Source organism: Cibotium barometz, chromosome 1, assembly GCF_041138505.1.
Source record: "Cibotium barometz isolate CiBa-2024 chromosome 1, ASM4113850v1, whole genome shotgun sequence".
Classification (NCBI taxonomy): domain Eukaryota; kingdom Viridiplantae; phylum Streptophyta; class Polypodiopsida; order Cyatheales; family Cibotiaceae; genus Cibotium; species Cibotium barometz.
Genome location: NC_141046.1, coordinates 82,871,669 through 82,885,491, shown reverse-complemented (window position 1 = coordinate 82,885,491; position 13,823 = coordinate 82,871,669). Strand labels below are relative to the sequence as shown.

The 13,823-nt window shown below is 39.1% G+C and overlaps 1 protein-coding gene across 1 annotated transcript in view; it reads right to left on the bottom strand.

Annotated features, from left to right (window-relative positions):
• Positions 1-1,313: 1,313 nt before the first annotated feature.
• Positions 1,314-13,823, bottom strand: part of LOC147642517 (pentatricopeptide repeat-containing protein At2g33680-like) — a 66,332-nt gene continuing 53,822 nt past the window's right edge. Inside the window, exon 3 of the mRNA XM_086807171.1 lies at positions 1,314-1,644. The gene's annotated coding sequence lies outside the window, so the exon portion shown is untranslated. The remainder of the gene's footprint in view (positions 1,645-13,823) is intronic.

Genomic DNA, 13,823 nt, shown 5'->3' with positions numbered 1-13,823 from the left:
TTCCCTTTAAAGGAGGGAGGTTGCATTTGTTTGAGTAGGAGATTCTTCTCATGGGCGTTTGTGTATAGCGCATTGGGGGAAGAAGACTAATTTACTTAGTCATACACCTAACGGTTTTGTAGTATATGGTTCCCTTCTATGGTCATGTAATTGTTTGGTCTAGGGGTACCCATAAACTAGGATAAGCGTATCATCTTCGGCTTTTTGATCCAAGGAACCCGCTTCAAATCAATGGTGAGGTTCCCAATTTGGTATGCTCGGATGATGAAGTACTTCAACCCACGATTCCAAAGGGGGTCTCTACCCCACCCTCTTTGGAGAGGAATGAGGGAGGGACAACTTCTCGAGTATTTGTATCATCGTATATCATGGAATTTAAAATTTGAGGAGCAACAAGCTATCTGGAAGACACATTGGTGGAAGACTAGGAATCTTGAGTAAGTGTCTTCCTCCTACAATCATTCATTCACCAAATCAAGTTGTCGGAGGTAAAACATACACTTCAAAACAACCCTAAATAACAAATCCTAAGAACTAAAACTCTGCTCTGATACCAATTGTAAGGTCCCCAACCTAAAAAGGGAAATCCTTAAAATAACAAATCCTAAGAACTAAAACTCTGCTCTGATACCAATTGTAAGGTCCCCAACCTAAAAAGGGAAATCCTTAAAATAGTCTACTAAGTCTTTGAAAAATTTTCCTAGTCATCGACACCTCGACCATGTAGAGATACGAGGATATGACTACTAGGCAAGACCTAGCTCTATCTCGCAGGGGGAGCGCGGTCTCCTATAAATAGTTCTTAAAGTTGAATCACCCATAGAGTGATTGACCTATCTTGGGTAACCTCTATCCTTAATTCCTAAAAGCAACGCCTTTTTCACCATCCATGTGAGGCATAACTGCCTACTGACCTAGTCCTCTAGAGTAGGATTTCCCAGGGACTTACTCGCCTAGCATAGTATGATTGATTGGTTTTGTTGGAAAGCTATCCAACTAATTGGGTTTTGTTGGAAAGCTATCCAACTAATTGGGTCCACCTGTTCATAGGATGGCGTCGTCAAGGCGACCCACCCTCCCACTTTCCACCCAACTCACCCGTTATTTTTGTTTTCTAATTAATCCTACCACACTATGTGACATATATAGATAAGTTCATTAATTAGGGATCGTACATGGTGTTCTCGTTAGAACAACCACTTAACTTAAAACAATGATACAAAAATACTAGAAAACAAGGGACTTAATTAAAAATAATTACAAGAATTCAAATCCAAGATCCAAGCTCTCTCATTCCACGTTTATTTTGCCGATGATCTAGAATTTAGCCTTCCAGTCTCCATACACTAGGCCACCCCTATGGGACCATACACCTCATCATTGGTAGTCGATGAGGACTCAAACCAGCTTGTTGCCCTCTCAGGCTCCGTTGCTTGATCCTCTTGCTCCTTGGAGTGTCTGTGTGCTAGGGTGGGCTTATTCTCTGCACTAGCCTGGGCCCGCAGAACTAGGCAACATCCATAACTCTTGCCAAATGGATGAGTTCCAACTTCCCAATGGTAGTAGAGATACCTTGGGCTGACTCCGGGCCTCGCTAACGTCTCCGCCTGGCTACACAAGCATCGAGGCGGAGAGAAGATGTACCTGTACTTTAATTTAAGCAAGATAGCAACACAATAGCTCAACTCAATCTCATAAGATACAAGAAACCACATTATCTTTTCTTGAATTAGAGGAACAAGAATGCAACAATTCTACAAGAAATTAAAATTTTATTTTTAGATGAATATGGACACCTATATTCTTAAAACAAGGAAAAGTAACATCTTTTATCTTTCTTAATTAATGTTAAGATTAAAGATTTACCCAACTCCTAATCCAAAAACCTCTTTTTAGATGATTTTCAAGCTAACCTGGCCATTGCCTCCATGAGGGACTCCCAAGGGAAGAGCAAGGGCCACATCCCCTCTTGTGTCATTGTCGTGTATGCTTCCCGAGAGGCAGCATTTCGGTGTCTTTGAGGAGGAGCCATACTATCCACTCTCTTGTAGCTCGTACAATCACGAAATCAACGATCTAGATGGCTCACAATTTGGAGTCCGTTTGCTCACTTTATGAGCAAAAGACTCACCCGTGGGCTAGAGTGTGTTTGCTTAAGTCCCTTTATATGGGGGGGGCAAAAAGTAGAGTTTCCTTAAATGAAAAACAGGACTGGTTGGAACCAAGACCAGAGGGGATGGCCACGGTTAGGGGGAAGGAGGATGGTTCTCCCCTTACGTCTATTCACACTAGGGGGGGAGAGGTGTAGGAAACCCCCTCCACAACACAAGGAGGGTGGCTGTGGGAGCTTTGACTGTGGGTTGTTGGGAGCTTGGCTGGAGAGGGTTAATGGGAGCTTGGTTGCAAAGGCCTGTTGGGGAGAACTTCCACCCAAAAAGGGGGCTACTGGCCATAGAGGGGGGTAATGGGCCTGGGGGGTTTATATAGGGTTTGGTTATGGGTACGGGTAAGGAGAGAGGAATAGCGGGTTGGAAAAGATGGTGTACGTGAAAGTACACCGGTCTATGGGGGTTGCATGATGAGGAGCCTAACCGACCTGAGGTCACATGTGTGGGCAAGCTAGTGTACGACTGCATGAGCCTGTGGAAAGAGTGGTGCTTGGAAAAGATGGTGTACGTGAAAGTACGCCAGTCTGTGGGGGTTGCATGATGAGGAGCCTAACCGACCTGAGGTCACATGTGTGGGCAAACTAGTGTACGGCTGCATGAGCCTGTGGAAAGAGTGGTGCTTGTAAGTGGGCCAAAGGTGGAGTATGCATGGGCCTTCCAAGGGAGTGGCTACATGGATGTCCATGTGAGAGATAGGAAAGACTTTATGTTAGGGTGGCCAGTTTTTGGTTTATGTGCGGCCATTTGTATGGGCACCCTAGTATGTGTTTTGATGCACGCTTCCCAAGAAGGCATCTTTTGGGGTGGGGACTCCTTTTTTTGGGTGTGGACCTGGTATGCATGCTGGCACCTCCGACCGGCGGACCGAATTTTCTTGGCACACAATTGTCCGAGGTGTTTTCTTGGTCGCAGCGGTGCGATCCATTCATCAATCGAACACCCGGATAGGTATTTATTAAGGTTGGAAGTTTACTGTAATTTAACTAAAAATTTACATAGAAGCTTATTCCGGTGTCTGTTTAAAGTGCTATAAAGTCCTATATTAGGGTAAAATCAAGTGCGGTTTTTAAATTTGGACTCATAATTTTAAGATTCAAAGTAGAAATAGCTAAATTATTAAAATGATGATTTTTACACTATAAGAAGGACCATAATTTCATCTATTAAATGGACATATATTATTATTGAAGATAGGCATGTTACACCACCAGGATTCCTCACAAACCTTCCACTATTGCCTTTGAGCCACACATAGCCTAACCTTTTGATATAGTTTTGGAACATTGCCTTAGGAAGAAGTACTAGATGAAGAATCTTACATGATAACCCCATCAAAGAACGATGATGATAATGAAGGGTTAGTGTTAGATTATCACATTTTGACTAGCTACATATTGGACCGCAATCGGCATTTACATAGGAAACAACTTAAAGCTTATGAAAGGAATTAGAAGGAACAAAGGACAAGCTGATTATAGAGAGGTCGAAAAGAGCTAAAGCCAAGCAAGATCTCAGGAAGCAACAACAAAAACATGAAGATAAGATGAAAGAGATAATTGCATATCTAGACATAATCACCTCAACGCTCGACTCCAAATGAAAGACCTAAAAGAACAAAGAGCAAAGGTTGAAAATATAGGTAAGCCAACTTTTGAATTAAAACTTCAAAAGGAGTTAGAGCAATCCAATGAACTAAAGGTAAATCTCCAACAAAAAGAGGCTAACTCTGAAGCAAGTAAGAAGCTGGATGAGAGCAAATAACAAAGTTGCATAGTGCTGAAGAGACCAAAAAGGAACAAATAGAACATCTAGGGAAGGAAAGAGAGGAACTAAATTGAACACATGCCTACATGTAGATATCTAGTCACAAAGGAGTAGCTAGAGTTGGATATCAATAGACATTAGCAGGTTGTAGCAAACTTGATAGACTCCATCCAAGAAGTGAAAGAAGAAATGCAATTAAAGGAGAAATTGATTCAGAAGACCTAAAAAAAAACTTCAAGACATGACAAAGGAAGCACACGAAGCACATTTCAAGTACACCTAACTCTTGAAGCAAGGGAATCATGGAGGTGGCCATTACAATGCTACTCACAAAGAAAGCATGCATAGATTTCCAAATTAGAGCAACAATTGAGTTAGTAAATGAACCCGTAGGCAGAGGAGCCTAATGACAAGTTGAAGCAAATGATGGAGTAGGGGCCCTCCTTGTACTCTTTTCTTTTCAATACTAACCCTCTCATTTCTATAATATGACATAAATGTTAGCAAAGATCTAACCAGGGGGCACATTGCACTAATACAACATAATTCAGATAGGTATGCCAATCCAATCGTGATCATGGCTATTTTTTATAACATTTATCTTACTGACTATAGTGCCATGTATATGTATTTATTGCATTCCATAGTTCTTAATTTTAGATCATAGTGTAGAGTTTTAATGCAATCCACCATTTTGGATGAGCGAGAGGAAATGCTATTTTTGTCCCTAACCTTTCCTCAATCCTAGCCAATTTTGAAACCATCACTAACTCTTTTGTATGGTTTGAAACTCAAGAGTGGATAGAAGCCTATAATACCCACATAAGTATTTACGTCTACATGAAAGCACCCTCTATAACTCATACGAGATACTAAAACTCTAGAAAAATTATATAAGCATCCATATAAATCGTGATCCACGATTTTTTTTATAATGATGTTTATCTTAGTGACTATATTGCCATGTATACATATGTAATGCATCCTATAGTTCTTAATTTTAGATCATGGTGCATAGTTTTAATGCAATCCACCATTTTGGATGAGTGAGAGGAAATGTTGGAATTATTTATGCCTCCTAACCTTTCCTTAACCCCCCCAACCAATTTTGAAACCCTCACTAACTCTTTTTTCTAGTTTTCAAGTCAAGGGTGGATAAAAGCCTATGATACCTATAAGTATTTCAGTTTACATATGAGAGCACCCTCTATCACAATACGGGATACTAAAACTCTACCATAAAATATATAAACATCTAGAGTAGATCTTAGTATCCATTTTCTATGATTTTACCATTTAACATATTGCATACCCCACTGTAATAAAACAAGAAGATCAATTTAACATATTGCATTTTCTATGATTTTACCATTTAACATATTGCATACCCCACTGTAATAAAGCAAGAAGATCAATTTGATCTATATATGTTCATTAACACTAAGCCCTGACACTGCCCCAGTATCTGAAGAAGGTAGGGAGGGAGAAAATGCTTATAACTATACTTATCCCCTTTATAGAGCTCTCACTTCTAAACTCCTCCCTTCATGAGCCTATTTCTGATACTACTAACACCAAAATCCCCACTAACATAGCTTCTTCCTCTATACATTTTGACTTTCCTTCTGATACTCTCACTAGCACAAAAGCCTATAAAGTGGGCGGCTTCATTGTGGTAACACCACAATCTACTATTTACTTGGAAATTATACTAATCAAAGATGGTTTGGGGTGACTCACTCTATAACATAATATGAATATCTTATCAGGAATGGGAATCCATTGTTGTGACACCTAAACAAATTTTCACGGTGTTAATGCAAGTGACACTATCCTTTGACCCACCAGCAAACAAGGTTGTTCCCTCAAAGTTTACAGTATACCTTCTGCAACCTCCCATATATGCCATATCCAATAAGGGTACCTATGCCAAAGTGGAAAGAGCTCATGCCAATGGCAAGGGAAGGAACTCTATGGGAGAATGTGGCTATCAATATACAGCTTGAAAATCCTCAATTATAAGATTTGCTTAAGATTCAACATGTCATATATATGACTATACAATTATAGGTGCTATAAGAAAGAGCACCCTATGTAAACATGAGGTGGTTATTTGAAGATAGAGACAAATGAGGCCAACCCAAAGATTAAATATTTTGGTATACAACCCAAATGGCACAAGGAGTTTCTTATAATACAGGAGTATGCACATAATTATATATGCCAATGTCGGGTTATTTGAAGATAGAGACAAATGAGGCCAACCCAAAGATTGAAGATTTTGGTATACAACCCAAATGGCACAAGGAGTTTCTTATAATACAGGAGAATGCACATAATTATATATGGGCATTGCCAATGTCCGGATGATGGACCCTCTCTTTATGCCAATGTAGTAGGTGGACCCTCTCTTCATGCCAGTCAAAAGGAGGTTCACCCTAGTGGAATTTATGGAGCTGACCAAAGGAAATACTTTTATGCATGCTATAACTTTTCTTTATTTAATCCAACTCATTTTGATAGCATCCAGAGTCGGAGACAAGGCATTATTTTGTGGATCAAAGCTTAGAAAAGGATACTTGATCCAATAGTAGTAGCGTCATGTTGATTTATGATGCTGATCATGGTATTTCTTGACCAAAAAAAGGCATCACTTAAAGTTTTTTTGACAAGGAGGTACTATGGTTTGATACAAATAGGGGTCTATAAAAGCAACATATTTTGATACAAATAGGGGTCTATAAAAGCAACATATTTTGTATTGTTATCATCATCTTAGGTGCTTAACAGGATATATGAACATAACCTTTGAAGATATGATTGATACATCCTATTGGATGCCCCATCCATGCTTTAGAAGAACATAGAAGAACATTGTGAAAGAATCATTATAGATTCAAGCTTGGTCCCGAGGACAAGGCATTCAAGCCATAAAGAAGTTCCAAGGATAGAAAATACATTAGGTAGGGGAGAATAATAACCCCATTTTGGTCTTAACAAAGGTGCTTCCTACTACAAACTAGGTAGCATAACAACTGTCTTGTAACAACACTATAAACACTGTACATATTATGAAAAAAGGTAAATTACCAAGTTTAATAAGTTAGGGTTTACGTCTAGGCACCCAAGTGTGAATAAGGTTAGCTATATATAGGTGAATTTCTCATAATACAATGACACAATCTCCCTTTGTGCCAACTAAGTCTTTCTTATCTACTTGCTCTCTTGTGCCCTAGTTTTGTGTGTGTGAGAGAGAGAGTTGAGAGTAGAGTGTATCATTCTTAGTGCATACGCCTCTTTTTTATTGTGTGAGAGTAAGCAAGAATGAGAGAGGTGAGTCCCTGCAAAGGGAAATGCAAATATCTTCTTGGTGGTATCAATAAGATAGAGATTTAGGAGATTGAAGCTAATAACCAATGGTGGTGGAGGTCAAAGAGATCATGGGTTGGAAGAAAGGCAAGACTCCCATGATAGTTGCAATCTATTTCAATACTTTCTTGAATGGGAGATTTCTTGAAAGCATATAAATAGTCCATAATATAGTGGAGAAAATGAATGCTCAACATGGGGCTACAAATCAACCCATATCGGATTAAAATCAGGTCAAGTTTTAGCCCATAGATCAAGCTCTTGATAAGGTCGTTATGGATGATGTAGTGGACAAGGAAAGGGCATGAGAGGAAGGGCAACCTTACAAGCACCCAAGCATATACTAAAATGGCTTGTACAGACATTGTAAGATAGCAAATTAGCTACTCCTTTCCTAGTAAGATATGTGTAGGTTCTCACTATACATCTTATTTCTCTTATGGATCATACTCTCATTCGACTATATGCAATGAAGGGGAACATGTTTTCTTTGCTGTGTATGGTTAGAGGTGATAATACTGTGCACCCCATTGTGTATGTTGGTAAAGTACCGTTGTCTATGCATGATGGCAAAATGAAGTACCTAATGGATGTACTTCATGCTCCTAGTATTATATATAAAAAAAGTTTTTGTTAGATAGAAGGTTAAACAAGGCCTATAAGTGAGGTTCAATTAGAATAGCAAAATGAACTACCTAGCCAATATACTTCATGTTCCTAATATTATTAAAAAAACCTAGTTTCTATTTGGATAGATGATTGAATAGGGCCTACAAGTGAGGTTTAATCAGGATAGCAAAATGAAGTACCTAGCTGATGTACTTCATGTTCTTAATATTATTAAAAAACCTGGTTTCTGTTGGACAAATTATTGAATAGGGTGTAAGTGAGGTTCAATCCTCAAGGGTGATTTGTGGAAGAGGACGTTAAAAATCAATGTCACATGGTTACAAAGGGTAACAGAAATGATGCTTATTTTGGATGTTAACATACTTGAGATGAAGGTAGCCATATTAACATATGAGATATGTGTCATCGCATATATTAACATATGGCATAAGCACATTGGTCATGCGAATATATAATAGCTATAATCTATGCAGGCCCAAAATATTATTGTAAGTTTGCGAAAGTTTAAGGTTGATGGTATGCACAAAGTATGTGAAGCATGCCAGCTTGGTGACCATGCCAAATATGCATTCTTGCATGAAAAGAATTTCAATACAAGACAACTAGATGTTATACATTCTGATGTATGGGGACTAACCAAGAGTGTAAAAAATTATAGGTCTTAGGTACTATGTTACATTCATTGATGAGATCACACTAGGAAAGTGTGGGTTTACTTTATGAAGAAGAAAAGTAAGGTGTTTACTCACTTAAGTCTTAGTTGATATGGAGATCAAATGCCTAAGATCAAAAAGTGGGGGAGAATATTTCTCCCCCCAATGAGTTTAGTGATTTCTTAAGAGAGCAATGAATCAAGAGGCAATTCACATGTAGGTACACTCTGTAACATGATAATCTTGTAGCAACAGAAAGGAAAAGAAGTCATATTACAGAAGTTGCTCATAGCTTGATGTCTGAAAAAAATATGCCGGATTACTTTTGGGCTGAAGTAGTGGCAACTACTATTTACATTATGAATAGGAATCCCATCCACCACTGCATCCAGTTCATAGCATGACACGCCTGAATATAAGTTTACATGAACAAAACTAGATGTGTCTCATTGGAAAGTGTTTAGATGTATTATATATGTGCATATTCATGATAAAGTGAGAATCAAGTTAGATCTAAAGTTAGAGAAATGCATCTTCATCGGTTTTGATTTGGAGCAAAAAGGTTATAGATAATATAACCCTTCCACTCCTGAGATGCGAGTAAGAATAGGTGTTGTCTTTGATGAGATGAGTACCTGGTGCACCAGTGATGGAAACTAAAGATGTAGGTGTAAGAAGTAATGATGTTTTCCCACATGTATAGAGCAGCAATCACATGTGCTTAGTAGACCTAGGGAGTCCTCTAGTAGTGGATCCAATGTTACTCCATGGTTAGGCAGGTTGAGGAAAGATGCAAGGAATGTAGATGCATCATCTCGTGGTACTACATGTGTTGCTACATATGTATCATGAAAAGGTAAAGAAAAGGTAGATCAATCTTTTATGCTTGACCTGTCAGTAGGTCTCTCTTATGTGGATGGTGACACTAGTGGTTTTGTTAGTTACTCCTGGTGCACGGAGAACCAGTGGTCACCTATCACATAAGAGTGACCTGTCCTCATAGTAGGTCACTATTATATGGATGGTGACATTAGTGGCTTCATCAATGGTACCCCCAGGGCTATTTTGAGGACACCTAATAGTGATCCAAGTGTATGAAAGTCTACTCGGATTAGATACCTTGTTAACATGTTGAGATATGATGGATATACAACCCATCACTACGCTTACATGGTTAAAGCAATACAAGATTTAGAGTCTACTTATTTTGACTAGGCACAAAGAAATCAGAAATGGGAAGATGCATGCCATGGATGAGGAGATGGAAACATTAGATACAAATGCAACATAGACATTAGTACCTTTGCCTAAGGATAAGAAGGCAATTGGATATACATGGGTGCTCAAGGCGATTGGGTTCCTGCCATGGATGAGGAGATGGCAACATTGGATACAAATGTAACATGGGAATTAGTAACTTTGCCTAAGGATAAGAAGGTGATTGGATGTACGTGGGTGTACAAGGTCAAGCATAACTCAGATGGATCTATGAATAGGTATAAGGCAAAAGGATTGGTTATGTATAGACATATGGCATTGACTATGAGGTGATGTTCAACCTGGTTATGAAAATAGAAACTATGAGAGCTGTCATTGCTACGACTACAATGAAGGGTGAAAAGATGCAGGAAGGAAGATGCAGGAAGAGAGCTTGAGCTCTTTCAAGCACACACACTCACACAAACCCTAGAAGAGAACACACAAGATGAGAAGTTGAAAATTTTCTCTTCTTATTCTTCACAACAAAAGGGTTCTACCAAAACATAAGTACTAAAGTACTATATGTACATGCGGTCCATAATGTGAACACGCTAAGTGTGAGTTGGCAAGATAAGTATGCCATAACTCAGTGGTGGACTAGTAGCTAGTGTAGTCCAATTGTAGAATCATTGGCAAAGATCTATCATGTCAGTATCCTACCAAACATGCCAGTGATATGAGTGGCAGAAATGGTCACCCAGGTATATCATAAGTGTTAGCTCGTGTTGAGCTTAATATCTCAACACTCCCCCTCAAGATTAACTCCATCTCTAGGACTCCAAGCATAGTCCAGAATCTACGAAACTTCTCTGCTCCTAGGGCTTTCATGAAAATGTCAGCTACCTACTCCTCTGTGCTAACATAAATGAGATCAATGTCTCCTACTAAGACCCTCTTCGATGAAGTGACAATGGACCTCTGTGTTTGGTCCGCGCATGAAAAATAAAAAATCAAGTTCCTTGCCAAATGTATATTGCTAAGGTTGTCATAATAGATGACCACCTGTCTGTTAACCTACAACCCCAAATCACCAAGTAGCTTGTGCAACCAAGCTATCTCACATGCTGCCATTGTAGCATCCCTATACTCTGCCTCCAGACTTGACAAGGCAACTATTGGTTGCATTTTGTTGCTCCATGTCACAACACCACCCCCAAAGGAAAACATAAATCCACTAGTAGATCTCTTATCTGCGATACTACCAGCCCAATTTGCATCGGTGTATCTAAACACCTGTAACTTTGTACCAGCCTCAAAAAAGAGACCATAGTCTACTATAGAATTCACATAGTGCAATGTGTGCCTCACACCATCCAAATGTGGCTTCCGAAGAACCTGCATAAACTGACTCTTCAATCCAAATGTATAGTTCAAATCTGGTTGGTGATTGTCATGCATATATCAAGCTACCCACTATCTTCCTGTACATAGTGGGATTCTCTAGAATCTTACCCGCCAACTGCATTCAACTTGCCATTTGAATCTAATTGCATAGAAATTGGCTTGCAACCAACCATACCATATTTGGATAGCATGTCCGATGCATACTGCCTCTATGACAGCCATATGCCTTGGCCATCCTAATAACCTTAATGCCAAGGAAGTATGTCAGCTCACCCAAATCCTTCATGTCAAATTTCTGCTTAAGGAGACATTTCACACTCTCAACTTCCTCTCCACCATCACCCCCAACAATCAAGTCATCCATATAGATTGTGATGACCACAAGGTCCTTATCACTCTTCCGCACATAAAGTGAATGATTAGCATCTGCCACATGAAAGCTAATGGTGACAAGATATTGTGCTATCTTATCATGCTATGCTCTCGGTGCCTGTTTCAAGCCATATAAAGCTTTACGCAACTTGCATATAAAATTAGGGTGACCCACATCTTCATAACCTGGTGGCTGATCCATATACACTTCTTCTTGCAAATCACCATGCAAGAACGCATTCTTAACATCCATTTGATGTAAAACCCATCTTTTTGATGCAGTTACCGCAATAACAGCTCTCACAGTTGCCACCTTGGCAAACAATAGGACTAAATGTCTCCTCATAATAAATGCCATAAGTTTGAGCATAATATTTGGCAACCAATCTTGCTTTATACCTGCTAATACTTCCATATGTGTTGTGATTTATTTTGTACACCCACTTGCATCCAATAGCCTTCTTGTCCTCAAGCAATGGCACCGAGTCCTAAGTCTCATTTGCATCCAATGTAGACATTTCTTTATCCATGGCTTTCTCCCAATCTACATTCCTAATAGCTTCTTCAAGACATGTGGGTTCAACATCTTGCACAACTTTAGCCATATATGCATATACTGATAAGCTACATAACCATCATATATTAACAAATGAGACTTAATGGCTTTCTCCTCTGGAATTACATGATATAAACTGCTGTAGAAATAGCTTCGGCCTAATAGCTATATGGCATATTCTTCTCTGTCATCATCAATGCTCGTGCTATCTCTGCAATGTGTCTGTTTTTTCACTTAACAACTCCATTTTGCTGTGCGGAGTGTATCTACATGTAAACTTTTTATGAATACCATTCTTATGCAAAAAATCAGAGAACTCATTGGAGAAGTACTCTCCCCCTCCATCTAACCTTAGGCACTTCACATGCTTTCCTGTTTGCTTTTCAGCCAATCACTCTAAAATTTTGAAAATGAGTGAAAACTTCACTCTTCTCCTTCATGAAATACACCCATACATTTCTCGTATGATCATCACACAAGGAAATACACCCACACTTTCCTCGTGTGATCATCACACTCACACCCACACCCACACCCACACCCACCCACACAATGAATGTTACATACTACGTGTAGACATAGTTTTTGCAGAACCCCATACATTTGAATGCACAACATCTAGTGCATTTATGCTCACATTTCTATCATGTGGAAATACATGCTTTGTTTGCTTTCCAAATTGACATGCTTCATATACTTTCTGCATACCATCAACCTTAAACTTAGGTAGCCCTATCACAGTTTCTTTAGTCTGCATAGACTTCATTCTTTGCACATTTACATGCCCAATTCTCTTATGCCAAATGTCTATATATGCAACAACTCTTGAACCCTGTGCAAACATTTCAGCTTTCACTTTAGGCATATTTATATCTAGTGTAAACATTTCAGCTTTCACTTTAGGCAACAACTCTTGAATCCTGTACAAACATTTCAGCTTTCACTTTAGGCATATTTATATCTAGTGTAAACATTCTACCCACTCTATTGCCTTTTACAATTAACCTACACTTATCTTTAAAGTCTTCGACATAACAACCATCAAGGTTAAAGCGCACCTACATACCTTGCTCAATCATCTAGCCAATAGAAACCAAATTCTTTATAATATTTAGAATGTGAAGTACATCCACAAGATACTTCAGCTTACCATCTTGCAAAGAGGTCGTGGAAATCGGCAAAGGCAACAAAATGATACATGAGGCTGTTTTTATTATGGCAAATCTTGGCATGTGCAGGCAGATTGCTATAAGAAGCAAAATAATTATGCATCCTCTAGCCAAAGTAATAAGAACAATGAGAGGTTGTTTGTTATGCGGCATGTCCTTAATGCTGTGTCGAAAAATGATGTACTCGCATGCAATGATGATGTATGATATGTGGATTCAGGTGCTTCAAACTACATGACCAGTTATGGGCGAGTGGTTCAAGGATACAAAAAACCCTAAAAAGCTAGGTTTTGTTGAAACGAAGGATGATACTACTCATCCAATTGCCCATGTTGGAAATGTGCCATTATCTTCCCTTGCCTATGAACTAGCCTCTTTCACCTGTGTGTTGTTGTTGTGATTCATGGGATTGTTGTTTTGCTGACCATAATTGACGCCAAATCTGTAAAGCTAGGAATGTTCTCCCAAGTCTAAATGCCTTGTATTGTGGCCCAAGACCACGTAGACATACTTCCACCTTATCTCATCATCATCAATA